Source organism: Capricornis sumatraensis, chromosome 9, assembly GCF_032405125.1.
Source record: "Capricornis sumatraensis isolate serow.1 chromosome 9, serow.2, whole genome shotgun sequence".
Lineage (NCBI taxonomy): Eukaryota > Metazoa > Chordata > Mammalia > Artiodactyla > Bovidae > Capricornis > Capricornis sumatraensis.
The window spans coordinates 82,393,784-82,409,599 of NC_091077.1; the positions used below are offsets into that span (position 1 = coordinate 82,393,784).

Here is a 15,816-nt window from a genome sequence, read left to right on the forward strand (position 1 = left end):
TTTGGTGTTGTCAGTGTTCCAGATTTTGGCCATTCTGGTAGGTGTGTGGTGAGACCTCATTGTTTTACTTTTCATTTCCCCAATGACATATGGTGTGGAGCATTTTTTATATGCTTATTTGCCATCTGTATATCTTCTTTGGTGAGGCATCTGTTAAGGTCTTTACTTTTTTAAATGAGTTTGTTTGTTTTCTTATTGTTGAGTTTTAAAGATTCATGGTATATTTTGGATAAGTCTTTCATCATGTTTGTTTTTGCAAGTATTGTCTCCCAGTTGGTGGCTTGTTTCTCATTCTCTTGAAATTATCTTTTGCAGAACAGAATTTTTTAAATTAATTTCAGTTTATCAGTTATTTCTTTGGTGGATTGTGTCTTTGGTGTTGTATCTAAAAACACCCTGCCTTAATCAAGGTCATCTAAATTTTTTCCTCTGTTATATTTTAGGAGTTTTATAGTTTTGTACTATATATATAGTTCTGTGCTCCCCATTTTGAGTTAATTTTTGTGAAGTGTATAAGGTTTGTGTCTAGACTTTTTTTTTTTGCACATGGATGTTCAGTTGTTCTAGCATCATTTGTTAAAACAAGCTGTCTTTGCTCCGTTGTTTTACCTTTGTTATTTTGTCAGAGATGTTTTTCATTAGTTTTCATATGTCAGAGACTATGTTTATTTAAACACTGTTCTTCAAACATTACCACTCTATTCGTTTTGGCTAAGTGGAGTGAACTGATTGTTTGGCATATTAGCTAGCATAATGTAAAATTTCTTTGAAGTGTCTTCATATATTGCTTTAACTATTTCATATGAGACTTTCTGTTAACATGGCAGAAATGCAGTATAAATTCCTAAAGTCAAGAAGAATAGTAGAGAATATCTAAGAAGTATCTATACAAGTTTTGAAGATGGGAGACAAATGATTTGTAACTTAGTAAATGGAATGGTAAAAGAGTCTAGTTCTTTCAGGAGAGGTTGCTACAGAGGCAAACTGATTCCTAAACGGAAAGCCTCGGGAACTGGAGGTACCAGTTACCTCCAAAGCCGAGGGTGTAGAACAGTGTGAAAACCATGACAATTTGCTTAAGGATAATAAGGGGCACTTAGACCACCCAGATAGCCATGCACCTAATTTTCCCACTTCTCATTCACAGGGCAGGAAAAAAAATCTGGGTTCACAGATACCAAACAAAGCTGAAGAAAGATTGAGTGACTTTACTAAAAACATGAGGATTAAATGAAAGTTTCCATAATGAAACTAGAAACAAGCTCCCTTCCCTTGGTTAATTTTAAGAATACAAGCAGCCAGTCTTGAACTCCAGCATGTAAAAATGAGCTGATCAAGAGTAAAGACTCTCAGATATTGGCAGGTGAAGGTGGGAGGTCTTTGAATACAACGTCTCTGCATGATGACAACATATTGAGGCCTCCCCATATGGAGAATCAAGTTTTAGTTTTTCACTCAAATACAGATGGCCAGCAAAGATTGCCAGACACTGGGGGAAATCCTGTAATATAAAATGTTGTTTTGCCTGAAAAATTCCATGGACAGAGGAGCCTGGTGGGCTCTGGTCCAAAAGGTCACGAAGACTTGGACACAGCTGAGCAACTGCGCACACATACATTTTGAGAGACATTCATAATTCTACTGGGGACTTCACGGGTGAATTAGTGATAAGTATATAAAACACAAAACAAATGAAAAAAATGAGGCAATAATTCATTCAGGAAAAAAACAAATAAAATTGATTCTTGAACAATACGGGAGTTAGGGGCACTGACCGTCTGTCCAGCCAAAAATCTGCCTGTAATTTTAAAGTTGGCGTTTTATACCTGCAGTTCCTCTGTATTGGCAGTGCCTCTGTATCTGCATCTCTGTATACACCCCCTGATTTAAGCAGTCTTGGATTGTATCATTTTATATAAGTGGACCCATGCAGTTCAAACCTGTGTTCCTCATGTCAACTGTAGTTGTACAAGGAAAAAAATAATAAAATGTAGTGTATTACATAGTTCAGCTGTGAAGAGTTTTACACATTATGTCATTATGTAAACATTGAAATGATTTATTAAAACATGTAACTTTGGTGAATGAGTGGAAGCAGAGAAAATGAACTAGGGGTGAGGAGTAGTAAGAGTTAAATCCACATCTTATAGTAGTGAGGAGATTGAAGAAAGTCTATAAAGGAAATAATTAGTGAATGGCTAAAATTGACAAGTCATGGAAAGTAGCTAGAAGCATGAAAAGGGTTGCTTTTGGTAAGATGGAATCTATCTGGAGGAATGGAATGGGGCTTTTTCAAGTTAAATCTTGTAGAACTCCTTGACTTTTTAAATAACGTGTGCATTATTTTTGTTAAAAATGGAATTAGAATATACCCATGACTTCAATATTCTCTATATACTTGTGATAGTTTTAATATTAAGAAAAATGTCTACCTTTAAACATGCCTGAGTTAAGTGTGCCAGTTGATAATGTGAATTGCTGTGTCTGCTTCCTTGGTTCATAGCCACATACTTCTAATATGACATAAAACCAACTTTGAGAAGTATGGATTAAAAATTTTTTTTTGTTACATAAAATAGTGCTGTGAGCCATTAAGAGCATAAATGCATTTTTAATAGAGAAAAAAAAACTGAGTAACATTCCTTTCTGTCTCATACAATTAAAATTGATTACAGTTCTCCAGTATAACATGCAACAGTCTTATACAACTTTCTCTTTAAAAGAGAAAGTTATGATATAGTGCATTAATGAAAACTGTTAAGAAAAACACAACATCCCCAAGCTTTGGTTATCTGGAATTGAAAACACAAATCTTGAAATTGAAAATACAAATTTTGAAATTTATTGTCCATCCAGTTGGCTGTTTATCAAGAACCTATATTTAGGTGAATAGTACATTATATGGTGAAGAGTTTGCTTCAGCAACATGTGAACCATAAAGTTCCTGATGTTCAAGCTGGTTTTAGAAAAGGCAGAGGAACCAGAGATCAAAACCAGAGCCAACATCTGCTAGATCATGGAAAAAGCAAGAGAGTTCCAGAAAAACATCTATTTCTGCTTTATTGACTATGCCAAAGGCTTTGACTTTGTGGATCACAATAATCTGTGGAAAATTCTTTAAGAGATGGGAATACCAGACCACCTGACCGGCCTCTTGAGAAACCTATAAACAGGTCAGGAAGCAACAGTTAGAACTGGATATGGAACAACAGACTGGTTCCAAATAGGAAAAGGAGTACGTCAAGGCTGTATATTGTCACCTGCTTATTTAACTCACATGCAGAGTACATCATGAGAAACACTGGGCTGGAAGAAGCACAAGCTGGAATCAAGATTTCCGGGAGAAATACCAATAACCTCAGATATGCAGATGTCACCACCCTTATGGCAGAAAGTGAAGAAGAGCTAAAAAGCCTCTTGATGAAAGTGAAAGAGGAGAGTGAAAAGGTTGGCTTAAAGCTCAACATTCAGAAAACTAAAATCATGGCATCTAGTCCCATCACTTCATGGGAAATAGATGGGGAAACAGTGGAAACGGTGTCAGACTTTATTATTTTGGGCTCCAAAATCACTGCAGATGGTGACTGCAGCCATGAAATTAAAGATGCTTACTCCTTGGAAGGAAAGTTATGACCAACCTAGACAGCATTTTGAAAAGCAGAGACATTACTTTGCCAACAAAGGTCCATCTAGTCAAGGCTCTGGTTTTCCCAGTGGTCATGTATGGATGTGAGAGTTGGACTGTGAAGAAGGCTGAGTGCCAAAGAATTGATGCTTTTGAAGTGTGGTGTTGGAGAAGACTCTTGAGAGTCCCTTGGACTGCAAGGAGATCCAACCAGTCCATTATAAAGATCAGTCCTGGGTGTTCTTTGGACAGAATGATGCTAAAGCTGAAACTCCAGTACTTTGGCTACCTCATGCGAGGAGTTGACTCATTGGAAAAGACTGATGCTGGGATGGATTGGGGGCAGGAGGAGAAGGGGATGACAGAGGATGAGATGGCTGGATGGCATGACTGACTCAATGAACGTGAGTTTGAGTGAACTCTGGAAGTTGTTGATGGACAGGGAGGCCTGCAGCATGGAGGCCCCATGCTGCAGTTCATGGGGTGCAAAGAGTCGGACATGACTGAGCGACTGAGCTGAAGTTGCTTATTCAAATGCAATTTGGAAGTTTTTGCATATAAACATATTACTGCTCTCTAATAACCTCATATTGAGGAAGCACTCCCTAAATCTAAATGCTTCTGTGGGATTTTTATCTGTTGAAAACAAATTGAGAAAAGCTGACTATATTTAATTACTTTAAATTTGTGAAACCATGGGATTTCTATCAAGTAAAGGTCTAAGACATCATCTTCTGTCATGATCTCTTATCCTTCTGGGCTAGGAATAAATCCATGACATAAGATGAACTAGGTGGTCTAATCAATTATTTTTCTATTTTAAAAGAATTCTTGTTTTCTTTTAAATACATGAAGAAAAACAGCTACCCCACATATGACATTTTACACAAGGATTAGATTGGAGTTCTAGATTGTGAAAGAATTATTGTCCATATTCCAGAAATAATGTGAAAGGATATCATATTGATGATTAATGTAAAGTTATTATCAACCTATGAAAGAGATTTTATCTGAAATATATTTAAAAAAAGCAAAAATTCTTCTAATATATACAAAACAAGTTATTTCATGCAAAGATGATAGTAATGTCAATACTGTAAAGTTATCATGAATTTTGAGAAAAGAGTAAAGTAGGGGTAAATAATTTATGAACGGACAAAGATAATTTAATGTTTGTCTATTATGACTCATAATGAATATCAAAATTTGTATAAGACAGTTGCATGTTATACTGGAGAACTGTAATCAATTTTAATTGTATGAGACAAAAGGGAATGTTACTTGGTTTTTCTTAAGAAACTGCTTTTCTTTTTAGTTATGAAATAGAAAATATTGTAATCAAAATGATCTAATCTTGTATGTACAAAATTGAGCAAAAGTATAAAGTAATTTTTAATTGGCATAGTTATTCATTCCTTTTACAGTTTCTAACACTGCTCACCAAAATACTTTACTTCTCCAAGTAATATATGTCACTATAACACAGACATCCAAATTAAGAGAAGGAATATATTGGGAATTAAATTTCTATAACTTGTTAAGTTTTACAGAATTTTTGTTAATGCAAAATTTTGAGATTAGTAAACAGAAGGAGGATACAATAGTCAATATGTTTGAGGATTACATATAAATATGAAAATAATCAATTTAAATATAATATTATAAAATATCTTGAAACTCCTCAAAATTATTGAAAACTTTCTATACTTTCATTATTTGAAAAATAGTGGTTGGTCATTTCAGTGTTGCTTTTATTTCCAAATCATATTTTGATCTATTTTCAAGGAGGGTAATTCTCTTTCTTTAAAGAATTTATAACCTAATGGGACTGTCAGTCATTTAGATAGGGTAGTTGGAGAATATAATGAAGTTTGAGAATAGCATGGAAATGTTTGACACAGAGTGATGGTGCTTTCAGTTTGAGAGGCATTCATGAATGTTCCAGAACACTGCTATGTGGCTGAGAAAGACAGGCACAGTGAAGAAGATATATTTAGGAAATTTAGTGAAGACAAAATTGTAATATAGTTCCAGCATGATCAAGTTATGTGTAAGGCAGGACTTTTTGGTTTGATGAAGGTAAAGGACCAAGGGACCTTTGTGACCTTGTTTCACAAAGTTTAATCACTACTCTGTTTCACTCATGTCTTCCTGGGAGTTAGTCTCTAGTAATGAAAACTTGAGGAGAAAAAGTAGAAAATCCCAGAAAGAGTGAAATAAAAAATACATGATAATAGAATAAAATCTCCTGGAACAATTCATTGAAACATTCTTGGTGGCAATATTCACTTTGTGAAGGGCTTCAAACTTAGGCTTTAAAAAAAATTATTGAAGTATAGTCGATTTACAGTGTTTACAATGTTGTATTAGTTTCAGGTATGTAGCAGTGTTGTGTACTTTTAGGTGTATACCATAGTGAATCAGTTATATATCCCTGATGGCTCAGCGGTAAAGCATCTGCCTGCAATGCAGGAGACCCAGGTTCGATTCCTGGGTCGGGAAGATAACCTGGAGAAGCAAATGGCAATCCACTCCAGCACTCTTGCCTGGAAAATCCCATGGATGGAGGAGCCTGATAGGCTACAGTTCATGGGGTCGCAAAGAGTCGGACACGACTGAGCGACTTCACTTTCACTTTCCCATTATAGGTCCTTACAGAGAGAGGGTTAAGTAGAGTTCCCTGTGCTATGCAGTAGGTCCATATTACTTATCTATTTTATGTATCAGTTCAGTTCAGTTCAGTTGTTCAGTCGTGTACGACTCTTTGTGACCCCATGAATCACAGCACGCCAGGCCTCCCTGTCCATCACTAACTCCCAGAGTTCACCCAAACTCATGTCCATCGAGTCAGTGATGCCATCCAGCCATCTCATCCTCTGTCATCCCCTTCTCCTCCTGCCTCCAATCCTTCCCAGCATCACAGTCTTTTCCAATGAGTCAACTCTTCGTATGAGGTGGCCAAAATATTGGAGTTTCAGCTTTAGCATCAGTCCTTCCAAAGAATACCCAGGACTGATCTCCTTTAGAATGGACTGGTTGGATCTTTTTGCATTCCAAGGGACTCTCAAGAGTCTACTCCAGCACCACAGTTCAAAAGCATCAATTCTTCGGCACTCAGCCTTCTTCACAGTCCAACTCTCATATCCATACATGACCACTGGAAAAACCATAGCCTTGAGTAGATGGACCTTTGTTGGCAAAGTAATGTCTCTGCTTTTCAAAATGCTGTCTAGGTTGGTCATAACTTTCCTTCCAAGGAGTAAGCGTCTTTTAATTTTGTGGCTGCAGTCACCATCTGCACTGATTTTGGAGCCCCCAAAAATAAAGTCTGACACCGTTTCCACTGTTTCCCCATCTATTTCTCATGATGTGATGGGACTGGATGCCATGATCTTTGTTTTCTGAATGTTGAGCTTTATTTTCTGTATAATAGTGTGTATTTATCAGAAAGTTAGACTTTTTGATGTTATTTTCAAGTAAACATTTACCTACAGTTCCAGAGACACTATGACAAGATGAAGAAATATATTCTTTTATCTTACCTCTTGAAATTTGAGTTTCATTATTAGATTTTATCAGCTGTACTACACTATGAATATTGTCAGAGCTTCTGTTATTTTAATTTTATTATATTTATATAATATAAATTAATATGTAATATATAAAATTATAATACAGATATAATTTAATATATTACAATATATTATATATAATCTAAATTAATATAATTTAATATTAAATTATGGATAATTTTGTTATATAGAAATACATAAAATATTATATTGATCAGTTGTAGAGGTACATATTTTTATGTTAAATACATTTTGTTAAGAGTAAACAATTTAGGAGAGTTCCTCAGAAAGAAGACTCTGATATTTCTCATGGGGCTTCCCTAGTGGCTCAGAGAGTAAAGCGTCTGCCTGCAATGTGGGACATCTGGGTTTGATACCTGGGTTGGGAAGTTCCCCTGGAGAAGGAAATGGCAACCCACTCCAGTACCCTTGCCCAGAAAATCCCATGGACACAGGAGCCTAGTAGACTACAGTCCATGGGATCGTAAAGAGTTGGACACAACTGAGTGACTTTAGTTTCTTTTCTCGTTTTCAATATGTCATGAGCTAAAATTTTAAAAATAAGAAAGACATGTAAGTGGCTCTGAATCTTATATTCCAAATTATATCTATTTCTGAAATTAAGGAAAAATTAAATCTATTAAATAATTATATTCCCTTAATTACAGAGCTCTGTAAAAGCTAATTTTGATTGACAGGGTATACCTTTTGAATTGTATCAATCAGAGAATATTAAATTATTTCAGAGAACACAAAGGATAAAACCTCAAGTAGCCTATGTTTGTGATTATACAATAATCAGCTTTCAAGTTCATCATTGAATACATAAATTATATTCTATAGATCTTTGACACTTATGTTCAATATCTGCTTGGAAAGTAGTCTAATCAGTTCTATTTCATTTACTTGTATTTTTCTTGAAATGTTCTAATAATAGGTCCTTTTTTTCAAGGTAGCAAATTTTTATAAACAAAGTGAGATATTATGTATGTGCATTCAGATGTTACCAGTATACCATATAGGATGATTGATAATCTTTTGTTTATATTAGCATTATTTTGTGAAGTTCTTACATTTATTCTTCAGATAGTATTCTTTCAAAATTCTAATCAGATGGCATGTTTATGTAGGAAGTCATATTGCCTATGATTAGAGTTTTCCTGCTTTTCTTCTCAATATCTCTTTCAGTTCAGTCACTCAGTTGTGTCCAACTCCTTGCGACCTGAAGGACTGTAGCATGCCAGGCTTCCCTGTCCATCACCAATTCAGAGAGCTTACTCATACTCATGTCCATTGTATTGGTGATGCCATCCAGCCATCTCATCCTCTGTTGTCCCCTTCTCCTCCTGCTTCCAATCTTTCCCAGGATCCAGATCACTTCTTTGCATCGGGCGGCCAAAGTATTGGAGTTTCAGCTTCAGCATCAGTCCTTCCAATAAATATTTAGGACTGATTTCCTTTAGGATGGACTGGTTGGATCCCCTTGCTGTCCTGAAGACTCTCACACCACAGTTCAAAAGCATCAATTCTTCGGCACTCAGGTTTCTTTATAGTCCAACTCTCACATCCATACATGACTACTGAAAAAACCATAGCTTTGACTAGACAGACCTTTGTTGGCAAGGGAATGTCTCTGCTTTTTAATATGCTGCCAAGGTTGGTCACAGCTTTTCTTCCAAGGAGCAAGCATCTTTTAATTTCATGGCTGCAGTCACCATCTGCAGTGATTTTGGAGCCCCCCAAAAATAAAGTCTCTCACTGTTTCCATTGTTACCCCATCTATTTGCCTTGAAGTGATGGTACCAGATGTTGTGATCTTAGTTTTCTAAATGTTGAGTTGTAAGCCAACTTTTTCACTCTTACTTTCATCAAGAGGCTCTTTAGTTCCTCTTCGCTTTCTGCCATAAGGGTGGTGTCATCTGCATATCTGAGGTTATTGATATTTCTCCCAGCAATCTTGATTCCAGCTTGTGCTTCATCCAGCCTGGCATTTCACATGATGTACTCTGCATATAAATTAAATAAGCAGGGTGACAATATACAGCCTTGACGTACTCCTTTCCCGATTTAGAACAGTCTGTTGTTCCATGTCCAGTTCCAACTGTTGCTTTTTGACCTGCATTCAGATTTCTCAGGAGGCAGCTCAGGTGATCTGATATTCCCATCTCTTGAAGAATATTCCACAGTCTGTTGTGTTCAAGACTTCCCTCATGGCTCAGATGGTAAAGTATCTGCCTATAATGTGGGAGACAAAGGTTTGATCCCTGGGTCAGGAATATCCTCTGGAGAAGGAAATGGCAACCTACTCCAGTACTCTTGCCTGGAAAATACCATGGACGGAGGAGCCTGGTGAGCGACAGTCCATGGGGTCGCAAAGAGTTGGACACAACTGAGTGACTTCACTTTCACTTTCACACAGTCTAATGCTTTGGCACAGTCAATAAAACAGAAGTAGATTTTTTTCTGGAAATCTCTTTTTCTATGATCCAGCGGTTGTTGGCAATTTGATCTTTGGTTCATCTGCCTTTTCTAAATCCAGCCTGAACTTCTGGAAGTTCATGGTTCACGTTCTGATGAAGCCTTGCTTGTTGAATTTTGAGCATTACTTTGCTAGCATGTGAGATGAGTACAATTGTGTGGTAGTTTGAACATTCTTTGGCATTGCCTTTCTTAGGGATTGGAATGAAAACTGACTTTTTTCCAGTCCTGTGGCCACTGCTGAGTTTTCCAAATTTGTTGGCTTATTGAGTACAGCACTTTCACAGCATCATTTTTTAGGATTTGAAATAGCTCAACTGGAATTCCATCACCTCCACTAGCTTTGTTCATAGTGATGCTTCTTAAGGCCCACTTGACTTTACATTCTAGGATGTCTGGCTCTATTTGAGTGATCACACCATCATGGCTATCTGGGTCATGAAGATCTTTGGTGTATAGTTCTTCTGTGTATTCTTGCCACCTCTTAATATCTTCTGCTTCTGTTAGGTCCAAACCATTTCTATCCTTTATTGTGGCCATCTTTGCATGAAATGTTCCCTTGGTATCTCTAATTTTCTTGAAGAGATCTCTAGTCTGTTCCATTCTATTGTTTTCCTCTATTTCTTTGCATTAATCACTGAGTAAGGCTTTCTTATCTCTCCTTGCTGTTCTTTGGAATTCTGCATTCAGATGGGTATATCTTTCCTTTTCTCCTTTGCCTTTTACTTCTCTTCTTTTCTCAGCTATTTATAAGGCCTCCTCAGAGAACCATTTAATAACCATTTAATTCAGTATCTCTTTAGGACTTATTTTTTTGTTGTTTATAGACTGCTATCACCTAGGGCCAGAAGAAAAAATGCAGACCTCTATGCCTTCCTTCCCTCTCCCCACCCACCACAATTAAAGAAGACTAGATTTAAACTTGACCACTTTGAAACATTTGTATTTAAATTTGTCATATGGTATTCTAAATTTGTCATTTTTCAGGCACTTAATATTGCATTTATATGAGACAAGATTGCTATAAGTGCTTTGCAAATATAAGCCAGTTTAATAATAAAGCAACTGTGAGCAGTTGATACTATCATCCACATTTTACAGATGAGGAAGCCAATAAAAAGAGAGACACATGGCCTTTAAGTGACAATTTTGTTCTTAGTTCTTTTTACTTTTATTGAATGAATAATAAGAAACTTTCCACTCTATGATTACAAATAATACCTTTTAATAGATAAGAATAGAAATAATATCTGGTGAAAGAGGTCTAGGGAATCTTTGTAATACTTATTATTATATTCAACTCCACTTATATATTTTATTTCAATTCAAATCAGTTGCAGTTTTTAAAATCTCAATAGAATTAGGTGCTAAAAGAGCACTGATTTGCTCCAGGTTTACTCATGAAGTCCTATTCTTTCCTTGACTCACCGTATTTGTTCATTTGTCTTTTCTATTAGAAATATAAAGAACTTTAATAAGTAGACTACATTTTCCATCTTGTCCTTGAACCTGGACTCATAATTTCCTGTGAACTTGCTACTTTGGGCTTACTTATACCAGCAACTGTTTAGTACGGTTACCCTAAAGTCTAGTTAGCCATATACCTTTAAATATTATTTAGTCTCTTTGAGTAGGTATTGAAACCCAAGACTGATGTAAAATTTACATTCATTTATTTTCTGCAGTGAGGATGCTAATTCTCTTATGTAAGGTTAACCTGCTTGATCTTGTCATTTTCAACTAAATTAACTGTGAACTATCTGAACTTCACTTGGCTATTCACTAGTTGATCTGGGGGCGGGGATTAAAATTAACTGCATTTTATTTCCTTTCTTATCTTTGGATTCCTATTTTAATGACAGTCCATTTGTAATAGTGGAATTTATGGAGTTCGCCAATTTCTGTTAACTTCCAACTATCTCTTAACCTGTACCTGGAAGGCTTTTGATTAAATCTTAAGTTATATACCTACTAAAATGTATCACACATTTTGCCACTGAGGTATTTATAGCTGTGTCTCCTTTTTGTTTTTAATACACATTATTTTCCCATGCAAAAGTTACTTGGTTTCTAGAAACATAAATAAAGAACAGATGGCTACCACTCCTTGTGACGAATACAGTGGGGACAGAGGACTTTCATCACATCATGGTCAGCATGCTAACTGTCATGTGGCAGACATCTGTGGCTTTTTGAAATAGTCCTTGCTACTGTTGTGGAGTCTCTCAGGTCTGGTGTCAGTCCTTTTCCCAGTAGCTTATTTTTAACCAGTTGGAGTTCTCAGTTATTTATTAGTCTGGAAAAAAAGAAAAAGATAATTCTGAATAAATAAGATTTAGAAAGTGTCCTAAATAAAGCTGTTCTTCTTTTGGATTGTCTGAAGTTGTATGAACTGATTCATTAATGTTGATTGAAATCTCATTACTCATCAGCACTGCCAAATTTGGGAGTTGAATTTCATTAGTGAAATGATCTTAATGGAGGTGTTTCTGTACTTGTATACCTGTGGAGAGAGCACTGTAAAACAAAACATTGCAATTTAATTCAGGGAGAAGACCAAAGGTAAAAAGTTGAATCATGAGTTACATCAGTAAGCTTCCAATATTTATGACTTTGGTATCCAAGTCATGATCAAACTCTAAGGGTCTGTGACCAAAATGATCATTCATTTTCTGTAATCATGAGTTTTAATTTCTAAGTCACAGATTCTTAGGTGGGAGAGTTGCCTACTTATCCACATATAATATGATGTTTTGTTACAGTAACCTTTGAAGTACTCAAAACGCATCTTTAAGAGAAAATGGTTATAGGTCAGAAGGAAAATTTTAATGAATATCGAAAATACTCTTAATTTGTACAAAGGATATCTGAAACATGTCTTCTGAGAGCAATGTGACTTTGAAAATGTTAGGAGCTAGTAGAAAGCTTTATGTTTTGTAAATGTGAATTCCTAGAAAGTGAAAGTAAAAGTCATACAATTGTGTCCGACTCTTTGTGACCCCATGGACTGGGGCCTGCCAGGCTCCTCTGTCCATGTAATTCTCTAAGGCCAAAATACTGGAATGGGTAGCTGTTCCTTTCTCCAGGGAATCTTCCCAACCCAGGGATAGAATCCAGGTTTCCAGCATTGCAGGTGGATTGTTTACCAGCTGAGCCACCAGGGAAGCCCAAGAATCTAGGTCTCCTGCATTGCAGAAGGATTCTTTACTGCCTGAACCACCAGGGAAGCCCCAGAATACTGGAGTGGTAGCCTATCTGTTCTCCAGGGGGTCTTCCTGACCCAGGATTCAAAACAGGGTCTCCTGCATTGCAGGCAGATTCTTTACCAGCTGAGCTACCAGGGAAGCCCTAAGATATTATAAAATTTATCTAGCATGTCAAAGGTCTTCCTGTATGAAGTTTGTCAATAAATATTACAATACAGGGCATTAAGTTTCTTAAAACAAAATGAAGCAAATAGACAAAACCAAAAATTATTAGTTGTTAACTTAAATGATAATTTTAAAAAATTACCTGATTCTTAGAAAGAAATTTGAACTTATTAGGAAGTCTTATCCATTCTTAATGACCTTTGCTAACTATATAATATTTTACTAAACAGAAAAAAAAATCTCAGTTTTATACTATTTAAATTACCATGAAATTTGAAACTGTAGAATATATAATACTTACCTTTATTTTCGGAGAAGGCAATGGCATCCCACTCCAGTACTCTTGCCTGGAAAATCCCATGGACGGAGGAGCCTGGTAGGCTACAGTCCATGGGGTTGCTAAGAGTCAGACACGACTGAGCTACTTCACTTTCTCTTTTCACCTTCATGCATTGGAGAAGGAAATGGCAACCCACTCCAGTGTTCTTGCCTGGAGAATCCCAGGGACGGGAGAGCCTGGTGGGCTGCTGTCAGTGGGGTCGCACAGAGTCGGACATGACTGAAGCGACTTAGCAGCAGCAGCAGCAACTTTATTTTATCAGCAGAGCCTAGGAGTGAATTTCAGATATTTAAGTTGCCTTTCAGATAAGCTTTTGTTAATATTTTACAGTAATATTTTTAATAAATTATTCTTTTTAAAAGTAAAAAATTATTACTTTTTAGTACTAAGATCAAGGACAGGAAATTTAAAAACTTAACAGTTTGGTATATATTTTGGACATCTAATATATTGTTTTGATGTTTTTCTGGTTAAAAAAACTTTCAATCTCTCATATCTTCTCCTAAGCTAAATAAGACTACATCGACACATCACATGATTTTATTGTATTAAAGACTGTAAGAAATTATTCAGAGTAAATTGATAATTACAGTGTAAAAGTTGTTAAGAATATCAATTTTCTTTATGGAGGACATATAAGTTATGATTGTATTCCATTTGATGTGTTTATTTTAAGTTTAAATAACTAAAATTATTTTTTCTCTCAGTGCTCTAAATAATGTGAAATGTTAAAGAACCTATAATCTGATAAGATAATGTTTAAAATAACCCCATTATAAAATAGCATCCTGGAGTTTTAAAACTGAACAAACATGCAGAATTAGTTATAACTTTTCAATTCAAAATGAAAACAAATGTGAAAGTTTCCTGATCCAGAGCATAGTGAAAAAAACCCTCTTTTCTAAATAAGTATAACCTATGAAAGTATTAACAAAATTAGTTTGTATAAGGAGATATTATTTCTGAAAAATCTCTTAGCATGTCTTGAGGTGATAAACATGTCTATGATTAGGATAATCACTGGACATAATTGATTTTATTAAATTTAACTTAAAATATTATGAAGAAGACACTAGAATTGGAGTATTTTATGTCCTAGGTAGAAATCTGTACTAGTGGAAATACTGCATGTTGAAATTGCTGAGAACACTGATGAATAATCCTCAGGCCTTTTGTAAATCCAGGTGGACAGAAAACATGACCTTCTTGTCATTCACATTTTTGCTGAGCTGAGCACTCAGTAGATATTTAATGATATTCATGGAAGTAATGTGAGTGATTAGAAAAGTGTTGTATGGATTTCTAGGACTGACGAGTTCTATAAGCTTCCATCTCATTCCATGTACATAAAAATGCTGAGGCATAAAAAGTGGAGTAAAATCTCCAGGGGATGAAAATTAAAAGATAACTTGAAGCTGGAGTTATGCTGCATTGGCCTGAGAGGTCATTTGGCCAGTATAATTCTAGGGGATTGAATTTAATGTCTACACAGTGATGGGATATTAGGGATTCGTTGTGGGAGGCAGGGCAAGGGTGAAGAGGGAGGGAGCATCCCATGCACATGTTTGAATAGAGTTAGACTTTACACTGTCCCCACAGCACAGGGATCTCAAGCCAAGAGATTGTCATAAATAATTTCTCGAACTCTTGCAAAAGCAATGGTGAGCTATTTAGAAGCTAGTACAAAGCCCATGCAAATGGGAATCTTTTGGAGAGAATATTCCCTATAAGGGTAAATTTAAAATTAAAAACTCCAGCCCACATGAATTATCTAACTTGACATAGTAGTAATCATGTTAAAAAGATAGTTATTACCACAAATATGAAATAATATAAAAAATACAGTAACATAAAACCAGCATACTTTAAGTGATTATGCATAGTTTAAAGGAGTATGAAACATTATAAAATGGGGCAAAGGAAAAGTAAATACTTGGAAAATAGAGAAACAAAGTAATATGTAGAAATAAATTGGTAGATCAATTATGTGAATATAAATTCTCCTATTAAAGACAGATTCTATGAAATGCAAAATCCAACTTTAGATATGTTTATAACAAACATATCTAAAACATAAGGATCAAAATAGTTGAAAACAAAGATAAAAGTAATGCATCAGATAAATATTAATCAAAATATAATATATAATGGAATTTTATTATTATACAAAGCTATTACTTTAAGCATGTTTTGTGTCTGTCACTGCTTGGGGGTGTGTGTGTGTGTGTGTGTGAGTTACTCAGTCGTGTCCGACTCTTTGCAACTCATGGACTGTAGCCCGCCAGGCTCCTCTGTCCATGGAATTCTCCAGGCAAGAATACTGGAGTGGGTTGCCATTACCTTCTCCAACACAGTGTCTAATTTTCCACATTATAAAATATGGTACAGATATACAGTGGACCTTTGACCAACACAGGAGTTAATCCACCT

At 35.7% G+C, this 15,816-nt stretch overlaps 1 protein-coding gene and 1 non-coding gene across 2 annotated transcripts in view; both read left to right on the plus strand.

Moving 5' to 3' along the window:
- XRCC4 (X-ray repair cross complementing 4) overlaps positions 1-15,816 on the plus strand; it is a 282,226-nt gene that overhangs the window by 76,914 nt on the left and 189,496 nt on the right. The window lies entirely within an intron of this gene.
- Positions 6,057-6,128, plus strand: TRNAC-GCA (transfer RNA cysteine (anticodon GCA)). Its single transcript has one exon. It is a non-coding gene; the product is annotated as a tRNA-Cys (tRNA).